Raw genomic sequence first — 23016 nt, forward strand, 5'->3', positions numbered from 1 at the left:
TAAATTAAAGTGGTGCTTGTTACCCTCTTATTTCATGTAGTTACAGGGTAAGTAATTAATTAAAAAAATAAATAAATAAATAAAAACGCAAACAGTCATATCACTTGGAAAACTTTATTTGAAAAACAACTTATTTCAAAACAGATTTAAAGTTACAACACTTCTTATTTGTTTCTCTTGCTTGGCTTCCTCCTCCTCTTGTTCCTCTTCGTTCGTTCTTTCCACTGATGAAACTTACTGCGGTCAAGCCAGCCGCCACCCAGAAATGAGCGGTCAATCTAGCCGCCCCTATATTTCGCGGTCCGCGCATACACTTGGTATTACGGTAAGACTGTCTGTGAACCGATCTGAACGTGATTTCACATTCATTCATTTATTCAGTCAGTCAGTCAGTCAGTCAATAAAAATAACTAAAAAAAAATTGTTTTGCTCATATTTTCAGAAATTCATAAAAAATAAAATCCTAGTCTCCACAGACTAATTTCACTTCAGCTGGAGAGGACACATTCTCACAGTGTCAACTGCACCGTTTCAAGACATTCTGATGTTGCATTCCAAAATAAGAGACCCCAAAACTCATGTTTCTGCTGTTTTGCTCATATTTTCAGAAATTCATAAAAAATAAAATCCTAGTTTCCACAGACTAATTTCACCTCAGCTGGAGAGGACACATTCTCACAGTGTCAACTGCACCGTTTCAAGACATTCTGATGTTGCATTCCAAAATAAGAGCCCCTCAAAACTCATGTTTCTGCAGTTTTTCTCATATTTTCAGAAATTCATAAAAAATAAAATCCTAGTTTCCACAGACTAATTTCACCTCAGATGGACAGTTCACCTTGTCACAGTGTCAAATGCACCGTTTCAAAACATTCTGATGTTGCATTCCAAAATAAGAGCCCCTCAAAACTCATGTTTCTGCTGTTTTGCTCATATTTTCATATTTTCAGAAATTCATAAAAAATTAAATCCTAGTTTCCACAGACCAATTTCAACTCAGCTGGAGAGGACACCTTCTCACAGTGTCAACTGCGCCGTTTCAAGACATTCTGATGTTGCATTCCAAAATAAGAGCCCCCTAAAACTCATGTTTCTGCTGTTTTGCTCATATTTTCAGAAATTCATAAAAAATAAAATCCTAGTTTCCACAGACTAATTTCACCTCAGCTGGAGAGGACACATTCTCACAGTGTCAACTGCACCGTTTCAAGACATTCTGATGTTGCATTCCAAAATAAGAGCCCCTCAAAACTCATGTTTCTGCAGTTTTTCTCATATTTTCAGAAATTCATAAAAAATAAAATCCTAGTTTCCACAGACTAATTTCACCTCAGATGGACAGTTCACCTTGTCACAGTGTCAAATGCACCGTTTCAAAACATTCTGATGTTGCATTCCAAAATAAGAGCCCCTCAAAACTCATGTTTCTGCTGTTTTGCTCATATTTTCATATTTTCAGAAATTCATAAAAAATTAAATCCTAGTTTCCACAGACCAATTTCAACTCAGCTGGAGAGGACACCTTCTCACAGTGTCAACTGCGCCGTTTCAAGACATTCTGATGTTGCATTCCAAAATAAGAGCCCCCCAAAACTCATGTTTCTGCTGTTTTGCTCATATTTTCAGAAATTCATAAAAAATAAAATCCTAGTTTCCACAGACTAATTTCACCTCAGCTGGAGAGGACACATTCTCATAGTGTCAACTGCACCGTTTCAAGACATTCTGATGTTGCATTCCAAAATAAGAGCCCCTCAAAACTCATGTTTCTGCAGTTTTGCTCATATTTTCAGAAATTCATAAAAAATAAAATCCTAGTTTCCACAGACTAATTTCACCTCAGATGGACAGTTCACCTTGTCACAGTGTCAACTGCACCGTTTCAAAACATTCTGATGTTGCATTCCAAAATAAGAGCCCCTCAAAACTCATGTTTCTGCTGTTTTGCTCATATTTTCAGAAATTCATAAAAAATTAAATCCTAGTTTCCACAGACCAATTTCAACTCAGCTGGAGAGGACAGCTTCTCACAGTGTCAACTGCGCCGTTTCAAGACATTCTGATGTTGCATTCCAAAATAAGAGCCCCCCAAAACTCATGTTTCTGCTGTTTTGCTCATATTTTCAGAAATTCATAAAAAATAAAATCCTAGTTTCCACAGACTAATTTCACCTCAGCTGGAGAGGACACATTCTCATAGTGTCAACTGCACCGTTTCAAGACATTCTGATGTTGCATTCCAAAATAAGAGCCCCCCAAAACTCATGTTTCTGCTGTTTTGCTCAAATTTTCAGAAATTCATAAAAAATAAAGTCCTAGTTTCCACAGAATAATTTCACCTCAGGTGGAGAGGACACATTCTCACAGTGTCAACTGCACCGTTTCGAGACATTCTGATGTTGCATTCCAAAATAAGAGCCCCCCAAATCTCATGTTTCTGCTGTTTTGCTCATATTTTCAGAAATTCATAAAAAATAAAATCCTAGTTTCCACAGACCAATTTCACCTCAGATGGACAGTTCACCTTGTCACAGTGTCAATTGCACCGTTTCAAGACATTCTGATGTTGCATTCCAAAATAAGAGCCCCCCAAACTTCATATCTATGCGCTGTTTTGACTATACGTTCAGAAAATCATAAAAATAAAAGTCCTAGTTTCCACAAAACAAATTCACCTAAGATGGAGAATACACCTTCTCATAGTGTCACCTACATCGTTTCAGGACATTCTGATGTTGTGTCCCAAAATAAAAGCCCCCCAAACTTCATATCTATGTGCTGTTTTGTCTATACATTCAGAAAATCATAAAAATAAAAGTCCTAGTTTCCACAAACCAAATTCACCTCAGGTGGACAGTACACCTTGTCACGGTGTCAACTACACAGTTTCAGGACATTCTGATGTGGCATTCCAAAATAAGAGCCCCCCAAAACTCATGTTTCTGCTGTTTTGCTCATATTTTCAGAAATTCATAAAAAATAAAATCCTAGTTTCCACAGACTAATTTCACCTCAGGTGGAGAGGACACATTCTCACAGTGTCAACTGCACCTTTTCAGGACATTCTGATGTTGTATTCCAAAATAAGAGCCCCCCAAAACTCATGTTTCGGCTGTTTTGTCTATACATTCAGAAAATCATAAAAATAAAAGTTCTAGTTTCCACAAATCAATTGCACCTCAGCTGGAGAGAACACCTTCTCACAGTTTCAGCTACACTGTTTCAGGACATTCTGATGTTGTATTCCAAAATAGGAGCCCCCCAAAACTCATGTTTCGGCTGTTTTGTCTATACATTCAGAAAATCATAAAAATAAAAGTTCTAGTTTCCACAAATCAATTGCACCTCAGCTGGAGAGAACACCTTCTCACAGTTTCAGCTACACTGTTTCAGGACATTCTGATGTTGTATTCCAAAATAGGAGCCCCCCAAAATCTCATATATACACTTTGTCTATAGGATTTTATTTTTTATGAATTTCTGAAAATATGAGCAAAACAGCAGAAACATGAGTTTTGGGGGGCTCTTATTTTGGAATGCAACATCAGAATGTCTTGAAACGGTGCAGTTGACACTGTGAGAAGGTGTCCTCTCCAGCTGAGGTGAAATTGGTCTGTGGAAACTAGGATTTTATTTTTTATGAATTTCTGAAAATATGAGCAAAACTGCAGAAACATGAGATTTGGGGGGCTCTTATTTTGGAATGCCACATCAGAATGTCCTGAAACTGTGTAGTTGACACCGTGACAAGGTGTACTGTCCACCTGAGGTGAATTTGGTTTGTGGAAACTAGGACTTTTATTTTTATGATTTTCTGAATGTATAGACAAAACAGCGCATAGATATGAAGTTTGGGGGGCTTTTATTTTGGGACACAACATCAGAATGTCCTGAAACGATGTAGGTGACACTATGAGAAGGTGTATTCTCCATCTTAGGTAAATTTGTTTTGTGGAAACTAGGACTTTTATTTTTATGATTTTCTGAACGTATAGTCAAAACACCGCATAGATATGAAGTTTGGGGGGCTCTTATTTTGGAATGCAACATCAGAATGTCTTGAAACGGTGCAGTTGACACTGTGACAAGGTGAACTGTCCATCTGAGGTGAAATTAGTCTGTGGAAACTAGGATTTTATTTTTTATGAATTTCTGAAAATATGAGCAAAACTGCAGAAACATGAGATTTGGGGGGCTCTTATTTTGGAATGCCACATCAGAATGTCCTGAAACGGTGCAGTTGACACTGTGAGAATGTGTCCTCTCCAGCTGAGGTAAAATTAGTCTGTGGAAACTAGGATTTTATTTTTTATGAATTTCTGAAAATTTGAGCAAAACAGCAGAAACATGAGGTTTGAGGGGCTCTTATTTTGGAATGCAACATCGGAATGCCTTGAAACGGTGCAGTTGACACTGTGAGAATGTGTCCTCTCCAGCTGAGGTGAAATTAGACTGTGGAAACTAGGATTTTATTTTTTATGAATTTCTGAAAATATGAACAAAACAGCACAAACATGAGTTTTGGGGGGGCTCTTATTTTGGAATCCAACATCAGAATATCCTGCTGAAACGGTGCCGTTAACACTGTGATAAGGTGTCCTCTCCACACGAGGTAAAATAGTTCTGTGAAATGTATTCAGTTTCACAATGTATGGACAAAACAGCGTATGAGTGTTGGAGGGCTTTAATTTTGGAATTCAGCAGCATACAATGTCAGGCTTTGAGGTTTACTATCATTTTCAGGTGAAATTGAGCTGTGAAATATTTTTTTTTAGTTATATTTATTGACTGACTGACTGACTGACTGAATAAATGAATGAATGTGAAATCACGTTCAGATCGGTTCACAGACAGTCTTACCGTAATACCAAGTGTATGCGCGGACCACGAAATATAGGGGCGGCTAGATTGACCGCTCATTTCTGGGTGGCGGCTGGCTTGACCGCAGTTGAAAACACAAGAGGGAATCCCATTTGCTATTCTGTATTTACAGAACACCCGGAAATGTGCTCAACGTTTACTCATCTTTTACCCTCATGCCATCTGAGATGTATACGACTTTCCTTCTTAAGATGAACACAAAAAGGATTTTAGGAAAAAAAAATAATAATCTGGGAACGCTTTATAATGCAAGCTCACGTGTTCCTAAAAGTCGAAGCATCAAACAGCACAAACAGCTATAACTTACAGTAATCCATACGACCCTAATGGATGAATCGATGTCTTCTGAAGTGAAACGATACGTATTTGTAATACAAATGCCAAATATTTGAATATTTTTAAAACTTTCGACCAACTGTCTCCTTGCGCGTGCATGCGAGGGTTGAGAGTTCATGCGTGACGTAACTTGAAGCGTGACGTAGGCATGCCGAGAAACTCACGCAGATGTTGGATGCCGACAGTTTTTTTTTTTTTTTCATTATTATTATTTTAGTAATGCTCACAACAAAATACACAGAATAACAGATAATGAGAATGAGAAACAAACAAGACAGAATAACAGAGACGGCAGTTCTCGCGCGAGTTTCACACGAATCTCCCGCGAGAACGTTATGAAAGCTTCACGCTGCTTCATCGAACCGCATCGAACGCGAAGTCGGTCCGTGTACGTTTTGATAGTTTGTTTTCCAATTTGAAATGAAATACGCAGAAACGAGAAAACGGTCGTTTCCCGTTTTTTCGTTTGTTAAAAAAAACGGAAAAACGAGATTTTGACTCGATTTTCGTTTTTTCGGGTCACGGATAGAAAACGGAAACACGACTTCAAAACTCGTTTTCCACATGTGGGCGGTCATTACACGCCCCTTTCAGCCGATTGGTCAATCAAATCTGAGCCAGTGACGTCATCTTCAGTTCGTTCAACAAAATAACAGTCCTCTGCCGCTATATCAGTAGATGTCATAAATCGGCTTTCTTCTGTGCAACCTAATGTATTTCACAGAAAAACAAAATAAAAAAACTACAGTTTTTATTTTATTCTATTTTGAATAAATAGAATAAATCACAATAAATAAGTAGTGTAAGCAATTTTGAAAAACGAACAATAGCTCATCTCTCTTTATTTATTTATTTTATACATTGCCTGCTGAATATAGGCTAATGTTAATAACCCTTTGGTTAAAAGATTGAGGGAATATGTAAAGATCAAACATTAAAGATCAAAATTACAGCTACATAGCTATTTTAGTTATGACAAAAATAATATATAAATGTTAAGCCAAAACGAATTCATTTAAAGCTGAATTGAAACAGAATCCGGCGTTATAACTACCTCTCTAATTTGACACAAATCCAAATGTTTCAATATTCACGATTCACTATATTTATTATTTAAACGCTTTTATTGTAGCCTACACAGACTACTTAAAATGAGCAGTATAACTTTTTATATATTTGGTTGAATGTATGTTATTTTGACAGTTAACAGGCTGTGATGTCAAGTTACTAAAACTGATGTTGTGTGTGCGTGAGGCGCCGACGCGTTCACTTGAATTTTCTTATCCTAAAAGCGGAAACAACTTAAAATACTCAGACATTTATGGTCAAATATATGTAACACCATTCGAATCTGTGAAGGGTTAAATAGGCCTATTATTTTTGTACACTCACAATAAAAAAAAAAACATTGCTCGTAAAATAAACAAAGAAATGTTCTGCTGTCTCGGTTTCCTTTCTATGAACTTCTCAAAAATGAACCGACACTCATATTGTCGCATTTTTTCCCCTTTCATTTTGGTAATATGTTAATTACTTAAGTGAAATAAATTTCGCGCATAGACATAGGCTATTTATTCCTTTTATATAATTGAATCCTTTGTTCTCCATTCACAGAAGCGCTGCAGGTGCGTGATGATGATGGATCCTCATGTTCTGTTGTTTATTCTGCTATTTGTTCATGTAGGCTAAAACTAAACCCCTGGGATTTTTTAATGATTCACAGACATTTATCAAATTTCATTTAATTCTAATTTAATATAATCTTGTCGGTTAATGAAACGATGATCGCATCAGTTGAAAGTCAGGGGGAAACAGAAATGATATTGACAAAGCAACAATAATTTTCGTTTAGTTTAAGTTTTTCAAAACATCCACAGAACTGCATACATTTTCCCGCTGTTTAAGCCACGAATATTTACAAAATAAAATAATTACAAAGATGATAAAAGATAGTAAAATAATTACAAAGATAATAAAAGTTCTATGTTTAATATACGAGAGTTTTTGTTTTGCTGTTGTCCACTAAAGCAATTGACGCAGAATCGCCAATAGCCGTTAAATCGAAATTGAAAGTAAAATGTTCAGGGCCATTAATAGCTAATTCATTCAAAAGCGAAGGAAAGACAGAAAAAGTGAGGATAGCAAGTAAACCGTGACATATAATAATGTTCACTGTGTTCATAAAAGTGTTCAATTTAAGAGATAAAATCTGTATGGTATGGCCATTTATAAGCTAAGGAAAACTAAAAAGCCCCCGATGGTGATAACGTTATTAGGTGTTGCCACCTAGTGCCTATTTTCTAATATGACTGCATAGTCTACTGCAAGGAATGCGTCTGCTAAATGATTGAATTTAAATGTATAAAATGTAAACAAAACATTAAAATAAGAAAAATGAGTGCAGTAGCCACTGATCTATAATAGAGAATAGTCTATCATTATGTATAGCCTATTGATCGGTGGTAGTAGCCCAAAGGATGTCATGCGCTTGGTAACAGATGTAGAGGCATTTACATTTTACATTTTAAAAGCACAAACAGCTTAAAAACAGACTTAATTAAATTTACTGTAGGTTTTTTAAACTTTTTTTTTATCTGTGCAAACATATTTCTGTGAAATACACGTTAGGTTGCACAGAAGAAAGCCGATTTATGACATCTACTGAGGACTGTTATTTTGTTGAACGAACTGAAGATGACGTCATTGGCTCAGATCTGATAGACCAATCGGCTGAAAGGGGCGTGTAATGACCGCCCACATGTGGAAAACGAGTTTTGAAGTCGTGTTTCCGTTTTCTATCCCTGACCCGAAAAAAAAGAAAATCGAGTCAAAATCTCGTTTTTCTGTTTTTTTTAACAAACGAAAAAACGGGAAACGACCGTTTTCTCGTTTCTGCGTATTTCATTTCAAATTGGAAAACAAACTATCAAAACGTACACGGACCGAAGTCGACTCTCATGCAGGCGCTGGTGACAGTTGGTCAGAAGCGAAAAGATGAATAGCCTAAACCATGAGAAAATTTCGGGGTGTACTGTATTTTCTTATAATACAGAATAGCAACGGGATTCCTTCTTAAGATTCATCAGCTGAGAAACAAGAGCAGGTGGAAGCCAAGCGAGAAAAAACAACAACCAAAAGACGGACAAAACTTGTTACTTTCTGTCAGGACTTTAGAGTTTGAAATGAAAAGTTGATTTTAAAAAATGAATAATAAGTGTTGTAGACCTGTTTTTAATAAAGTTGTTTTTCAAATAAAGGTTTCGGAGTCAGTGATATCAGATTGTTTGCATTTTATTAATTAGGCTACTTACCCTGTAACTAAATGAAATAAGAGGGTAACAAGCTCCACTTTAATTTACGGCCGTAATGTCATACCCCTTAGTTATATGTCATAGGTACCCCTTAGATATAAAATATTTACAGTATAAATAATTTGTTATTTTCCTGGTTGTTCCCCCTTTATTCCCAATACTTTACATATTGTTCCCCTATACTTACACATACTTACTGTATAGTTACACTATAATTATTGAAAGTTATGCTGTAAATTCGTTGTAATTACGCAGTACTTTCCGGGCTGTAATCTAAAGCATTACCAAATTCTGTCATTAAAGGATTAGTTCACTTCTGAATGAAAATTTCCTGATAATTTACTCACCCCCATGTCATCCAAGATGTTCATGTCTTTCTTCAGTCGAGAAGAAATTAAGGTTTTTGATGAAAACATTCCAGGATTATTCTCCTTGTAATGGAATTCAATGGTCTCCAAATGGATGAAGGTCAAAATTACAGTTTCAGTGCAGCTTCAAAGGGCTTTAAATGATACCAGACGAGGAATAAGGGTCTTATCTAGCAAAACAATCGGTAATTTTCTTTAAAAAAAAAATACAACTGTATATGCTTTATAAACACAAATGATCGCCTTGCAAATGCTTCCACCATTCCACTTTCTGTATTCTTCAAAAAGCTTATGCTGTATGTCCTAAGACTTCCCAATTCTACTTACGGATAAAATGGAACTGGTGCTGCGTTCGTTCTGTAAGTTGAATAGGGAATGCGTAGGACATACAAGCTTTTTGAAGAATGCATAAAGCGGAAACACTTGCAAAGGCAATCATTTGTGTTTATAAAGCATATACATTTGTATTTTTTTAGAAAATGACCGATCATTTCGCTAGATAAGACCCTTATTCCTCGTCTGGTATCATTTAAAGCCCTTTGAAGCTGCAAAATTACAGCTAAAACTGTAATTTTGACCTTCATCCGTTTGGAGACCATTGAAGTCCACTAAAAGGAGAATAATCCTGGAATGTTTTCATCAAAAACCTTAATTTCTTTTCAACTGAAGAAAGAAAGACATGAACATCTTGGATGTTTTATTCAAATTATTTTTAAAGTGGACTAATTTTAAATTTAATTACTCACCCTCATGTCGTGCCAAACCTGAAAGACATTTGTTCATCTTCGGAACACAAATGAAGATCTTTTGTAATGAAATCTGAGAGATTTCTGTCCTCCCATTGACAGCCTACACAACTACCACTTTCAAGCCCCAGAAAGGTAGTAAAGACTACTCATTAAAGTAATCCATGTGACTCCAGTGGTTTAATCTTTCTTTTTATAATAAGCATCAAACAAACAATATAGGCTAGTTCTTATTCACAGTGATTGCAAGGTTTGGTTTAATCAACCAAGAGTTCAGGGTATGTTTGATGGTAAGATTACCTTGCTTCTGGAATACTGCATTTGTGTAATTTGAGCCCTGTTTCCACCACAGGAACTTTACCCAGGAACTAGGGACTTTGGGCAGGTACTCAGTGTGTTTCCATCGCAGGAACCAGGAACTAAAAAAAATTCCGGGTAAAATTTCCCCCTCAGAAATGTCCCTGATGGCGAGGTGGTACTTTTTCAAAGTTCAGGAACTTTCGGGGGTGGGACTAGTCACTGAACATGCTGATTGGTCGGATTCACGCCGCATTTGATTGGTCAACTCCACGCAGCAGTAAATTCCATAATATCATTCTTCACAACTCTGGATAATTTTGATTGATTGTTTTCTTACCAATCTTGTTCTTTCTGCCCGATGGCGCGCATTTGTCCCAGCCATCTCACGGTTGATGTCAGCAATTGCTGATAAGACACGTTGTCTCATTTTATATAGAGAATTACGAGCTTTCTGTATACGCTTTACTATCAGTGCTCGTCTGTTTGGTTCATTATTTCTTTAGTAAACCAATACACCATGAGCAGAAGCAGCATTCCTTGAATCTCCTCCATACTGCTTTTTCTGTCGCACAAGAATGATTACGGTCCGTCACTGACAGGAAGAAACGCGCAGTACTACGTCACCGGACAAATTAGCCTAATCTTCACGGTACTTTAGACCGCGTGGAAACACAGAAGGCAACGGGTCTGGGGGGGACAAAAAGTTTCTGGGAGAAAAGTTCCTGGTACAATTGTTCCGGGTAATTTCGGTGGAAACGCGGCTTATACAACATTGATCTTGAACCCACGTTCATAAAAGTGGTAAATTATGTTTTTTTGTGCAAACAAAGTACTAGCGTCACTTCATAAAATTGAGGTTTAACCAGTTGTGTCACAAGGATTACTTTTATAATATCTTTACTACCTTTCTGGGGCTTGAACGTGGTAGTTGCGGCTCATATTTCATTAAAAATCATTGAAAAATTTTTACTAACTAACCCTTTAAGGTTAATGTTTGTCAAAATATACAAGAGAAAGTGCACATGCTTTCCATTTAACGTTTTCCACTATTATGGACTTTTGTTTTTTCTCTTAAATACTACAACAGTGTACTGTAACTTATCGTTTAAGAAAATATTCCACGTATAGTCTCCAAATTAAAGGAGGTCATAACCTTTACATACTCAAATCATATACATCATTGTGGTCACTACGCTTCATACTGTAAATAGAGCCTTGTGTTCTCAGGTGATCATTCGCTTGATCACCCATAAAGATTCACTGTGTTGAATCTGCCCCGTGAAAGTGTCCATAAAAGATATTACACCTGAAACCACAAGGTAAAATGAACTCAAACCTCGTTTTTTCCTGCTATCCCATGATTGATCATGTTCTATGATTTAAGATCCCCACAGTGTTGAGAAAACCATGTTGTGTGTTCAGTTACTCACCAGCTTTCTGTTGCAGGCCTCTTGTGAGTGTAAAAGGAAGCAATGGGAGGTTCTCTATGACCTCTTACTCAGAAAGTGTTTGGTCCAATGTTCATCGCTATGGCAACTGTGCCACACCTGACATAACTAAGTGTAAAGTTATAAATCTCTGCTGGAGTTATAGATTCACTCTTTAGCTCTGTTGACCAGTCTCAGTGCTCAGAAACAAACACAGTCTCTCTCTCTCTCTCTAACACACATGTTGGGTTTCTGTTTTATGGGGACTTTCCACAGACATAAAGATTTTTATACTGTACAAACTGTATATTCTATTCTCTACCCCTATACCTACTAATCCCAAAATATTCAGAATTTTTACATTTTCAAAAAACATCACTTCCTCATAGGGACTGAAAAAAGGATTTTGGATATTATCACTGTAAGATTTTCACAAGATTTTTAACCCTCTGGAGTCTGAGGCTGGTTTGGGGCTTGGAGAAGTTTTGACATGCCCTGACATTTGTGTTTTTTTCAGTTGTTCATAAACATATTAATGACAAAAGTGTCATTACACTGTATTCAACACAAACTAGGCTACAATAATATGTGAGGAACATGTATGTACATGTTTGTGTTTTTGAAGGAATAACATTTATGCGTGGTTATTGAAAAAACAAAAAACTTAAGTCACTGAAATAAGGCCAAAAAAAGTATAGTAAATCTGTGTTTACAAGACTTCTGGGTATTGGAGGTTGTAGACTAGAGTTTTTGCTTCAAAATTATGTAAACATTATGCTGCCTATTCCTTCATATAAAACAATATATTGATTTAGTTTTTGTAAGACACTTTTTGCCAAGAAACACAGTATGCGTGGAGGCGTGAATCACCACTGAAAATGGGCCATTCTCACCTGAGAAGACAAAAGAATTGGATAGTAATGAGTTGAAATGACTTGCATATTAATGAGGCATTTCAGTCAGGTGGGCTGTGAAAAAAAACCTTCTGTGATGTCTCAAGCTCATCATGCTATATGAAACATACAGAAAAATATTATTCCAATATAAAGTAATGGTTTTATATTATACTTTAAAATATAATGTATTTATGTGATGCAAAGAGTCTGAATATAGGCTTTTAGTTTAAAAGCATGCACATTTGGAGAAATATTGGATTCTCATGTGCTTATGTCAATTTTCTATACAGAGGAGATATTTTTATTAATATTCACTGTCATTACTATGAGCGCTGGTGTTTTCAATTCATCCTTGAAGTCGGAGGGCGCTCTGTGCATTTTTGGTCCACAAATTCATCTAAAAGAAGAAGAGGCTATTCCATGAATGGAGTTTCCAATTCATACAGCAGCAGGAGGGCGCTAAAGAAACAAAAACTCATCTAAAATTCATCTATAGAAGAAAAGAAAACAATAGGTTACTTGCGTAACCCCGGTTCTCTGATAGCATTAAGTGAGGTGTCTCACTGTGGGATACGCCCCTTCCGCGTATTCGTCAGAAGCTCTATTACATTAAGCCAGCCCCAATTGGCTGGCAGACGTGACGTCGTGTCAGGGAGTGGCTTCCCCACCCTTAGTATAAAAGGAGCGACACAACGTCACTAAGACATTCAAAACAAGCACACCTCTTCCTCGCTTCACACAGCAAGGAGGGTGATCTGGTGAGACACCTCACTTAATGCTATCAGAGAACCGGGGTTACGCAAGTAACCTATTGTTCTCTTTCAAGCATACGTTTCGGTGTCTCACTGTGGGATATCCTAACTCCCGTATTGCCAGATAGCCTGTCTCGAAGTCTCCTGCCAACCACACCACAATCACTGTATCCGTGGCCGAATGGTCATGACTCGTGATTCACGTTCCGACACTCAAAACTGCATGTGCTAAAGTTTGAGCTGTAACGTCCAGTTTATAAAACCTTGCAAATGTATGCGGCGAGGACCAACTCGCCGCTTCACAAATGTCCTGTATCGTGACTCCTTTAAATAGAGCCCACGAAGTTGACATTCCCCTTGTCGAGTGTGCGCGTAATCCAGGAGGGGACACAAGACCCTTACTGGAATATGCCAACGAAATCGCTTCTACTATCCAGTGCGATAGACGTTGCTTAGTAATCGGCTTCCCCGTACGAGGTTTCGTCCAAGATACGAAAAGCTGATCGCTCTCCCTGAACCCTCTAGTTCTTTGTGTATAAATGCGTAAAGCACGCACTGGGCACAACGCATTCAATTTTTGTTGTTCTGATGAAGCAAAAGGTGGTGGATGAAAGGCTCTCAGCTCAAGAGGAATGATAGCACCAAGTATTTTGGGCATGAATGCAGGATTGGGCTTCAGAACTACCCCTGCATCGCCAGGCATGAACTGCATACACGCTGAGTGCACTGAAAACGCGTGAATCTCGCTTACGCGCTTTGCCGAGGCCAAAGCTAACAGCAGCGCCGTCTTAAATGATAATATCTTAAAATCAACCTTGTCCAGCGGCTCAAATGGGGACATGGAGAGAGCATCAAGCACCAATCCTAAATCCCATGAGGGGGAAAGAGGTTTTGAAACTGGCAAAACGCGGCGCGCGCCCTTCATAAACCTGCACACCAAAGGATGCTGCCCCACAGTTTTATTATCAAAACCAATATGGCAAGCAGATATAGCGGCCAGAAACACTTTTATGGTTGAAAACGCTTTCCTTTGATCTATCAAATCCTGAAGAAATGATAGGACAACTGCCACTGAACACTGAAAAGGGATTTCGCGTTTGGTTGCGCACCAGCGCTCAAACACGCCCCATTTGCATTCATAAAGAGACCTAGTTGACGAGGCTCTAGCATTTTGTATGGTTCTGATAACGCTGTCAGACAGGCCAGTTGTATTTAAATTGAACCACTCACGGGCCAGGCCCATAGTGCCAGGCGTTCTGGATGAGGGTGAAAAATCTCCCCTTCTGCTTGTGACAAGAGGTCTCTGCGCAGCGGGAGAGGCCACGGGTCTCCGTAAAGCATATGTATGATCTCCGCTAGCCAATATTTCCCTGGCCACCTCGGAGCTATTAGTATTAGTGTCAATCCCTCCTCCCTCACTCTGAGAAGTGTTGGGGATATCAACGCTATCGGTGGGAACGCGTAAAGGAGAGTGCGAGGCCATTCGTGCGCCAGCGCATCTATCCCCAGAGGCGCGCTCTGGTCTTTCAGGGAGAAAAACAGAGGACACTGAGCATTGTCGTGGGACGCGAACAGATCCACTGACGCCCTGCCGTATATGCTCCAAATCTGCTCGACCACCTCCCTGTGCAATTTCCACTCCCCGTAGAGGGGATTGCCCCTGGACAGCAGATCCGCACCCTGGTTCATGACACCCTGTACGTGCGTCGCTCTCAAGGATAAAAGATTGGCATTGCCCCATAGAATCAGTTTGCGTGCTAACGTGTGCAAGGGAAGTGATCTGAGACCTCCCTGTCTGTTTATGTAGGCCACAACTGTTGTGTTGTCCGTTCTCACGAGAACATGATGCCCCTTTAGAAAGGAGAGAAAATGCTTCAGCGTCAGAAAAACGGCTAGCATTTCCAAATAGTTTATGTGAAGACTGGACAGATGAGGACCCCATCTCCCATTCACTATCCTGCCCTCGTGAATGCCCCCCCAGCCGGACAACGACGCGTCCGTTGTTATGACTTTTCTGGCTCGAACCACGCCCATGGGAACCCCTTGAATCAGAAAGTTCGGGTGTCTCCACTGGCGCAATGCCAAGACTGCCTCTGACGTCACTCTCACTCTCCTTCGAGAATGACGTATCGGGTCCAGCCTCAGAGACGCTACCCAGCGCTGAAACTCTCTCATGAACAGTCTGCCTAAGGGAATAACTATCAGGGCTGAGGCCATCAGTCCTAACAGTCTGAGGCATGTGCGAAAGGAAACATTTTTCCCCCTCTGAAAATCTGTCATGCAATGAGTGAATTTTCTTACCCTGTCTTCCGACAGTCGCGCTTTGAACATTACCGAGTTTAGTGACAGCCCCAGATAAGTTATGGACTGCGTGGGGATTAAAACACTTTTTTCGATGTTTAATTTCAATCCCAGTTTCTGTATATGTCCCAGAAGCATAGCTGTGTGTTCTTTCGCTTCTCGCTCTGACCGAGCTGTCACCAGCCAATCGTCTATGTAAGTAGCGAGACGAATGCCTTTCTCCCTGAGCGGGGTCAGGGCCGCTTCTGTACATTTTACGAATACCCGTGGGCTGAGAGACAAGCCAAACGGTAGAACCAGATATTCGTATGCCACTCCACGGAAAGCAAACCTCAGGAATTTCCTGTGGGGTGGATATATCTTTATGTGAAAATATGCGTCTTTCAGGTCGATCGACGTAAACCAATCGCCCTGGCGCACTAGTTTCAGGAGTGTAGAATGAGTGAGCATCCTGAACTTGTACTTCCTTAAGTATTTGTTCAGTGCACGCAGATCTAATATGGGACGAAGAGCTTGAGTCCCTTTCTTTGGGACGAGGAAGTATCTCGAGTAAAACCCGCTGTGGCTCTGCTCGGTTGGGACCACTCTTATCGCTTTTTTGTTTAACAGAGAGGAAATTTCCTCCTGAAGAACATGCTTTAAGTCTCCCCGCACCTGAGAATGAATTATCCCTTTGAAATGCGGGGGGGAAGCGGCAAACTGCAGTCTGTACCCGAATTGTATCGTTTTTAATACCCAGCGGGACTGTGTGCATTCTCGCCAACTGTTTATTTGCAGCGTTCTGGTGCCATCGTGTGGCTGAGCGGTGGACGAGTTTGGGGTCTGTGCTGCGCATGCGTGGGGACTTAGCGCTTGGACAGAGTTTAAGCAGCTCATCACCTCTAAGGGGACAAAAACTCCCCGAGGTGACGTTGTATTGTGTTCTGTTAATATGTTTTGCAACATTTTTTGGGGAATTGTGTTTTGCAACATATTCTGGGAATACAGTGAAAACTTTATTGAGTTCTGAACATGAAAAGTGCTTGTGACTTGTGGGTTGGTGTGCACCACTGCACCATCTCTTGTCCTTCTCACTGCTGTGCTTCCCCTGGCCCAACCGGGCTCTGTTTTCCACACAGAACATCTGGGAACTTCGAAACTCGTCCCTTGTCGAACGCTGAACATTTGGGGGTCGGGAGCTCGCGAACAGGGGGGCTGTGGGCTCCTTTCCCCGGGGAAGACCCCATCAAACTGCCTTCTTCTTCCTCCTCGCTCCCTGAGCGTGGGATTGAGGATGAGGTTGAGGAGCTGGCTGAACCGACTGAGCCGTAGCAGGCGGGAAGCTCTTTCTAGGCCAGGCAGTTCTCTGTTCTGGGACTCCGCTGTGACCCGCTGCATTCACATTCGGTCTCTGTCGCCTTGGAATGCGATAGCTGGGGGGTTGGCGGGTCGTAACTTGAGCGAAGGTCTGCCGAGGTGGCTGAGGGGGTGCAGTCTGCGTCTTCCTAGGCAAACAGAGCTGCAAAGCCTCATCGTCCCTTTTCTTTTCCTCGCATCTCTTTTGCATCAGCGTCAGAGCCGAGCCGAAGATGCCATCTGCGACGACCGGTGCGTCCAGGATGGCTTCTTTTTCCCTGTCAGAGAGATTTGCCAAATTAAGCCAACGTCCTCTCTCTTGAATGACCATTGTGGCCATGGCCTTGCCCGCGGCCTGCACCGCGCATCTCTGAAGACGGAGAGAAAGATCGGTAACTACACAGATCTCCTCCCAGTGCGTCTGACCTGGCGTGGTCGACGCTTCGTCCTGCAGTTCCGCTTGGTACGCGGTCAGCATTGAGATAGCGTTCAGAGCCCTGACAGAGAGAGCGACTGCCCTATAAGCGCGTTCCGTCATGCTCGACTGGAAACGGTCCGCTTTGGATGGCAATGTCGGATTCGCAGCCGCTGTGTGCTTTGGATGCAGATGCGCAGCGACTAATGGCTCCATGGGGGGCATTCGGAGAAGTCCTACTTTCTCCATTCCCTCCACATCGAGAGCGGATCCTCCCTGCACGGGCAATTTGCTGGTGAACGGTTTGTCCTTCCAGGTGATAGCCACCTCCTCCAGGAGCTCTGGAAACACAGGAAGGAGCTGCCGTGCTGCCCGTTTCGCACTCGGCAGCCTCTTGCCCTCGTAGCGAGACTTTGCAGTCTCCGCTACCACGGTCGGCCATGGAATGTTTAGTTTCTCTGCAGCGCGTTTGCACACATCTTGCAGATCAACACTGAGAAGCGGGGATGGTGCCCCGCCTGCGTCTTCCGTGGGTCCCGCCGTGGCGAGGGGTATTACCGAGTGCGCAGGGGGAAGGAAAGGGGAGTCCTCGAAATCCTCCTCTTCCTCAGAGAGGAGGTAATCCGATTGTCCCTCTTCCTCGAAATCGAGCGCGTCCTCCTCATCATCCGTACTGAGCACGTTGGGCAGAGGGACGCAAACATCGAGCTGTTCACCCCAAGATAAAGCTGCCGTGGTGGGCAGCTCTACAGGAATGGGTACCTGTGGAGTGGTAGCTGGAACAGGGCTAGGTGACATGAGGGGATCCTGGCCTGACAGACTAGCTTGGCGTGCTAGTCTGCGACGAAGGCTCTTCATTGTGAAGCGTGCGCAATGTTCACAGGAACCTGGGTTATCGATCGCCAGTTGAGCATGTTTCAGCCCAAGACATGCAGAGCAGACCTGGTGTGTGTCTTTGCATGAGATTTTGTTCCCGCATGAACAAAGTCGCACAGCATCTCCCTCACTAGCCGGAACAGCCTGCATTGCTGCAGCCATCGTATTAACGAACAATCCTTGCAATCGAAGGAGTCAGGCGAAGGATGGCTTGGTGGCCAGTCGTTCGTCCAGGAGTTCGTAGGCTTCTGGTGTGAAGCGAGAAGAGGTTTTTGAATGTCTTAGTGACGTTGTGTCGCTCCTTTTATACTAAGGGTGGGGAAGCCACTCCCTGACACGACGTCACGTCTGCCAGCCAATTGGGGCTGGCTTAATGTAATAGAGCTTCTGACGAATACGCGGAAGGGGCGTATCCCACAGTGAGACACCGAAACGTATGCTTGAAAGAGAACAGGAACTAACTGCATGTCTTCTAGAGCTCGCTAACCATGACTTTTACATCCAGATAAACACTTTTCAAGACAATAAATACACGATTGAGATGATGAATGCATGTATTGCCTCTGAATTTGCGTCTGAATAGCGCTGGCTCCGTGGGCGTGGCCGCATTAGCGGATAATGAGCTGAATCACGGACTTCTGACATGGCTCTCTTTTCATACAGATTACATAAACACAGAAGGTTTGTTTTCGATTTGACTTACATGATTTAAAACCTGACATCTTAACGTTTTTTTAGACATAAGTGTAATTTTTCTGTGATTAGTATTCACTAAGTTACAGTTAATTTTCTGAGAACTATCAGATTGGACTTTGTTCAGAGAAATCACGCATCATGTTAGTTTTCTTTATTTTACAAAAAGCACAACATTTTGTTTTTACTCTGAGTGTATACAAATAAAAGAAGATATTCTATAGTTTCAATTGATATATTACTTATGTCTCTATGACAAAAAATGACGGAGTATTTTAAGTCTGTTTTGCTGCAATGTGAAAAAAAACCTGCAAAATGCGCCGGCGCGTTTTCAGACCTCAGAGTGTTAAGGACATACATGTATCATGAAGAAAACAATGGTTTGAACATTTATCTTGATGTTTGTGATGTATTCTTGAAATAAAATTTAGATTGAAATAGTAAAACATCTCTGGTTACAACTGTAACCCTTGTTCCCTGTGAATTTGATGAGTCGCTGGGAAGACGACACTTTGGGGAATGCCTCCAGTGTGATAGCATCTGAAGCACATGTGGAACTAGTCCAGTCTCAATTGGTGTTGCATCATGACATCACATGATGCAACACCAACAACACACAGAAGCTACAAAGGGGAACTGGCAAAGAACAGTGTTAGCTTTTGATAGGTCAGAGAAAATCATTCAGGAGGTGTGACATGGCAAAGGGATGAAGTGTCTTGTTCCCTTCTCAGGGAACTAGGGTTACAGTCGAGGTAACTGCATTGAAGATGACACTTTTTGGGAATGAAATACCCACTGTGCCACACTGAATAGTGTCTGTCCTGGTGTGAAGCTTGTCAGGCCCAGGCAGCGGCATCACAGACTTCTTGAAGGGAGACCCCTGATAACAGGGCTTTAGAGGCTGCCACTCCTCAAGTCGAGTGGGCTGTTATCTGGAGTGGCGAGGGCTCTGCGCCTCATAAGCTGAAGAAATAGCTTCCACAGTCCACCTGTTAACTGTCTGTTTAGAGGTAGGGGAGCCCTTCTTAAGTGACCCAAAACACACAAATAGCTGGCCCGAATTTCTCCAACCTGAAGACCTCCGTACATTGGCCTCTAGGGCCCGGACAGGGCATAATAGGTGTAGCCTCTCATGATTAGCTGACACATGTTGTGGAGAATGAAAAGCCTGCAGGAAGACAGACCATGCCACATTCAATGGCACCATGGGCACGTAGCCTGGCCTAGGGAGGAGAATGGCCTTTACCCTCCCAGGATCGAACTTGAGGCAAGAGGGAGCAATGCATACAGGTGCAACCTCGACCACGCCTGCGCCATGGTGCAGAGGAGCTGGATGTGTGAGGGAAAGCCAAAGCAGACAGTGAGTGTTCTCGTGAGAGGTGATATATCCACCTCCGCTTGGCTAAACTTCCTCCAAATCAACTCCACCATCTCGGGGTGGAATTGCCATTCCCAGGGCCTCAGCCCCTGCCTCAACAGACTGTCTGCCCTCAAATTTGGTCTCTGGGAATATACATCACTCTGAGCGAGACCAACTTGCCCTGAGATGTGTCTGCTAGTCTGCACACAGGACGCGATCTCAGCCCCCCTGCCAATTTATATAGGAGACTGCCAACGCATTGTCTGTTTGTACCAGAACATGATGGCCCCTGAGGGCCGGGAGGAAGTGGCTCAGGGCTAGAAGCACAGCCATCATCTCCAGGCAATTAATGTGCCACGAAAGATGATGCCCTCTTCACAGAACTCTCGTAAAGCGCCCTTCCATGACCACTCCCCAGCCTGTGAGAGAGGCATTCGTAGTCACGATTTTCTGCTGACGGGATACTCACAACACAGGACCCTGGGCCAGGAACCATGGTTTCTTTTTCCAAATAGCCAAAGAACGAAGGCATCTGTGCATTACTCTGATCATGTGAAATGGGTTTTCTCTCAGGGAAAACCCCCTGGTCCTGAGCCACTACTGCAGGGGTCTCATGTACAGCAGGCCAAAAGCTATTACGTTGGAGTTACGTTGCAGTGTTTAAATGGGTCTTTAAATGGGTCTAACTGTCACTTCACCTCCTGAACCCCCTCTCAACGACAGTATTTACTGCATCGCCAGAAGGCCAGAAGGTGACAGCTGGGCATCGATAAGGAAGGCCCTGTTCTTCTCACTTATACCCAACAAGTTCAGCAACTAATGCCTCTCCATAGCCACTAATGCTGAAATGGAGTGGCCGATGGGCATTGATGAGTGGTGCTCATCAAGTTTGCTATTCTTATGCTTTTCTAATGGCCATTCGATGTTTAGTTTGGCCACTGCTCTAGTCAAAACCAGGGCTCTGAACCGGTTGAAGGAATGAAAACGACGAAAACCAGAAACAAATGAAATTTTGACCGGAACAACCAGAAACGGAAATGAAATCAAATTGAATTGTTCTGAACAGAAACGCTAATTTGAAATGGCCATTAACTGGTTAATAATGATATTTTATCATTCCATTTAATAATTTGATTTGGCAGTCATCCAATCACAAATTCAAATAGTACAGCTTATGCAAATGTGACGCTGACGCGTTCGATGCTCAGCTGTCAAGTCATCATAGGTTAGGTCACAATGGCAATGCCCTGGCATTAGTTTTTCCGATGATATTATGTCACCAACTGTCAAGCATTATGCTTACGTTTAAGTGAAAATGAATGTCAAGTAATATGCAGTTTGTTGTGTGTTTTGAAACCAGCGAAAAATGGAAACAGTTGGATTCATGCCGAATGAGAAAGGCAGGCTTCAGATTCACTTTAAATTAATACTTTTTGCATCTTATTTAATTTTAATTTCTAATAAATAAACCCGTTTCTCATCTTGAATATAGCAATAGAAGCTGGAATGGAGTTTTATAGAATATTTTTATACATTTTAAGCTTGACGTATATTGCCTGCATAAGCCAACTGTTAACTTTAGATGTTTTGTTGTTGAGTAAGGGGTAGTAGAATAGGGCAGTTTTGTTCATAATTAAAAAAGTTTACAAACATTATAAACAAAGCTATAGGCTAGGCTATTTGTAAAAATTTTACTTTATTTACCGGTAATTTACATTATTTCTGAATGTAATACAAAATGCAATGTATACGCAACATTTTTTCCTCTCAACAATAGCTTATTTTAACCATGCAGCAAACATTTTAAAATATCTTTAAAAAACAGGCCCTACTTTAATTCATAAACCATTGATATCCGTACCTTTTTTATGAAAAAAAAAAAAAAAAAAAAAAGGTGGGATAGCATGTTTTGTTACTATCATAGACAGTAAAAGAAATGGACACAGCGACCCCATTGGAACTCAATTGAGACAAGTGAAGCCCATTTTTAGCGATTTTTAGCACTTCCGTTTCTGACGCGCAGACTCACACTAAGCTTGATGACGTCAGCAACCTGTCTGACAGATGTAAATCTTCTAGTAGCTGTGCATGCAAACTGCCATCGTTAATCTTGCAGAGACGGCGAGCTTGAGCGGGGAGTTCTTTGGCGTGAGTGAGCAGGAGTAAGTATTCTGATTAATTAGTTTGTATAGTATTTTAAAATGTAACGCCAGTACACCATATTAAGTTAATGCATACTATTGCCTGCGAGCTTCTCCTCCTGTCTGTACGGTAATTTCTCTACTGTGCGACAGAGAGTCGAGGGGTTATGACACAATCGTTAGCCTATTTTTACAAAAAAATGTTTCTACGGGGCCATAATGTAACATAGAAGGTAATGGAGCCCTTTATACATTGTCGTGTATGTTTAAAAATAAATTATGGACAAATGGAGTCTTTAAACGCCTCAGATGTAAAGTTATTTGCTGTCAAAGTGACGCCAAAATGAATGGGAGTCAATGGGATGCTAACGCAAGTGAAGTTCTGCTACAAGATGGCGGCACGCGGCCGACTTCAACTTCCGGACGATGTCCTTGGGCACTGGTTACTATCCACCTTTCCTATGCCCCATGACCCTTTGCGCGAATTATGGGTGTAACTCAAGCGGCAACCTCCCCCTGTTTCTCGTGAAGCCAATACGGAAGTGAATTAAACTGCAATTCATCGACTGGCCGCTAGGGACAGGCTGCAGAAGTGAACAGAATCTCATTGACCATCATGTTAAATTAGCCAAGTTTACAGCAGAAAAAAACATGTAAACAGTATGGATCATATTGTGGTTTTGGTCTATACTGCGAATTTTGCCCTTCATGACAACTCTGAGGGGGGTGAATTTTTTTATAGCTCAACTGTTTAAATTATATTAAGCCTTAAAGTTCTGCATAATTAAGGGCGTGGTCACTTGAGTGACAGGTATGCCGCTGCTGTCTGTGAGCTGTCATGTTACCTCAGCAGTTAATTTCAGCCGCTGAATTTGGCA

At 41.3% G+C, this 23016-nt stretch overlaps 1 protein-coding gene across 2 annotated transcripts in view; it reads right to left on the minus strand.

Moving 5' to 3' along the window:
- Positions 1 to 11394, minus strand: part of prune2 (prune homolog 2 with BCH domain) — a 43932-nt gene extending 32538 nt beyond the window's left edge. The window contains exon 1 of one of the 2 annotated variants that reach the window (XM_067406718.1): positions 11373 to 11394. The gene's annotated coding sequence lies outside the window, so the exon portion shown is untranslated. The other variant, XM_067406719.1, reaches the window with a different exon arrangement.
- Between the last annotated feature and the right edge of the window lie 11622 nt (positions 11395 to 23016).

Source organism: Chanodichthys erythropterus, chromosome 13 (genome assembly GCF_024489055.1).
Source record: "Chanodichthys erythropterus isolate Z2021 chromosome 13, ASM2448905v1, whole genome shotgun sequence".
NCBI lineage: Eukaryota > Metazoa > Chordata > Actinopteri > Cypriniformes > Xenocyprididae > Chanodichthys > Chanodichthys erythropterus.